This window comes from Arachis hypogaea, chromosome 16 (genome assembly GCF_003086295.3).
Source record: "Arachis hypogaea cultivar Tifrunner chromosome 16, arahy.Tifrunner.gnm2.J5K5, whole genome shotgun sequence".
NCBI lineage: Eukaryota > Viridiplantae > Streptophyta > Magnoliopsida > Fabales > Fabaceae > Arachis > Arachis hypogaea.
In genome coordinates this window covers 45,769,848-45,771,786 of record NC_092051.1, presented here as the reverse complement: position 1 = coordinate 45,771,786, position 1,939 = coordinate 45,769,848, and the positions used below count along the sequence as shown (strand labels likewise).

General features: G+C 34.9%; 1 non-coding gene across 1 annotated transcript; it reads left to right on the top strand.

Annotated features, from left to right (window-relative positions):
• Positions 1-261: 261 nt before the first annotated feature.
• Positions 262-369, top strand: LOC112760914 (small nucleolar RNA R71). The gene has a single exon (XR_003181329.1). It is a non-coding gene; the product is annotated as a small nucleolar RNA R71 (small nucleolar RNA).
• Positions 370-1,939: the final 1,570 nt, after the last annotated feature.

The following is a 1,939-nucleotide window of genomic DNA, read 5'->3' as shown; positions in this document are numbered from 1 at the left end:
CTGAGTCAATATTTTGTTCTGAGCCAATATGGCATTCAGAGTATCAACTTCAAGAACTCCCTTCTTCATAGGCGTCCCATTACTCACAGGATTCCTTTCAGAAGTGTACATGAACTGGTTATTAGCAACCATGTCAATGAGTTCTTGAGCTTCTGCAGGCGTTTTCTTTACGTGAATGGATCCACCTGCAGAGGTATCCAATGACATCTTTGATAGCTCAGATAAACCATCATAGAATATATCCAGGATGGTCCATTCTGAAAGCATGTCAGAAGGACACTTTTTGGTCAACTGTTTGTATCTTTCCCAAGCTTCATAGAGGGATTCACCTTCTTTCTGTCTGAAGGTTTGAACATCAGCTCTAAGCTTGCTCAGCTTTTGAGGAGGAAAGTACTTGGCTAAGAAAGCCGTGACCAGCTTATCCCAAGAGTTCAGGCTGTCTTTAGGTTGAGAATCCAACCATAATCTAGCTCTGTCTCTTACAGCAAAAGGGAAAAGCATGAGCCTGTAGACTTCAGGATCTATTCCATTAGTCTTAACAGTATCACATATCTGCAAGAATTCAGTTAAGAACTGAAAAGGATCTTCAGATGGAAGTCCATGAAACTTGCAGTTCTGCTGCATTAGAGAAAGTCTCAAGTCCCCAATTAGAAAGTCCCCAATTAGAGGTGTCCAGGGTTCTTAAGCACACTCTTTGTTTTTGCTTTGGACCTTGACTTTAACCGCTCAGTCTCAAGTTTTCACTTGACACCTACACGCCACAAGCACATGGTTAGGGACAGCTTGGTTTAGCCGCTTAGACCAGGATTTTATTCCTTTAGGCCCTCCTATCCACTGATGCTCAAAGCCTTGGGATCCTTTTTATTTGCCCTTGCCTTTTGGTTTTAAGGGTTATTGGCTTTTTCTGCTTGCTTTTTCTTTTTCTTCCTATTTTTTTTTCTATATATTTTTTTCAGGGTTGTAATGGGGCTGAGGTAAAGGTAAGGGTACATGTATGGCTAAGTGAGCTATAATATAAATCTTTGACTAACCTAAGCTCTCACCTAATATACATATACTCTATATACTGTTAAATTCATGCCTAACTACCCATAATTTTTACTTTTGTATGATTCCCATACTCATGTACCAAATTTTTGATATTTCTTTACTTTTATCACATGTGCATTGATCTTTTTATTAACTTAGCATTCGGGTAATTTTGTCCCTTTATTTATTTACTTATTTATTGAATATTTTTGGATTTTTCTCTCTCTCTTTTTTTTTGTAGAGAAATAAACATAACTTATCAATGCACATGGATTTTCCAATATTTTTCTATTTTAGTTTTTTTTTCATGAGTAGGTTCCCAAATTCCTAATATTCAAATAAATTAGAAACATGATACATTCCCTTATTAACCCATGTTCCCACAATTTCCCCACACTTAGTTGATGCACAATCTCTATCTTAAGCTAACCAAAGATTCAATTGGGGTATTTAATTTGTTTTTCTGCTTAAGGCTAGTGATGTGGTAAAATATAGAATGAATGGGATTAAAAGGCTCAATGTGGCTAACAAGGGTGATGTAAAGGGTAGGCTTATTTGGGATAAGTGAGCTAAAATCAAACAATGGCCTCAATCATATGCAAACATGTAAATACACTAAATATTGGACATATAGAATGGAACAAAGCAAAGATTGCAATCATAGTGAAGAAAATACACAAGAATAAAAATTTATGGTTAAATAATGTAACCATGTAAATAAGCTCAAAATATCACAGGTTGTGTGTTCTTTGGCTCAAAAATCATATTCCAAATACAACTTCAAACAATTTTTAACATAAAAATTTTTTCAATTTAAATTAGTGAAATTTTTCAAAGATAGGGTCTTAAAAGAATTTTATTACTTTAACCAAGTAGTAACTAGATGCATAAAATCAAACAAATATGCAAA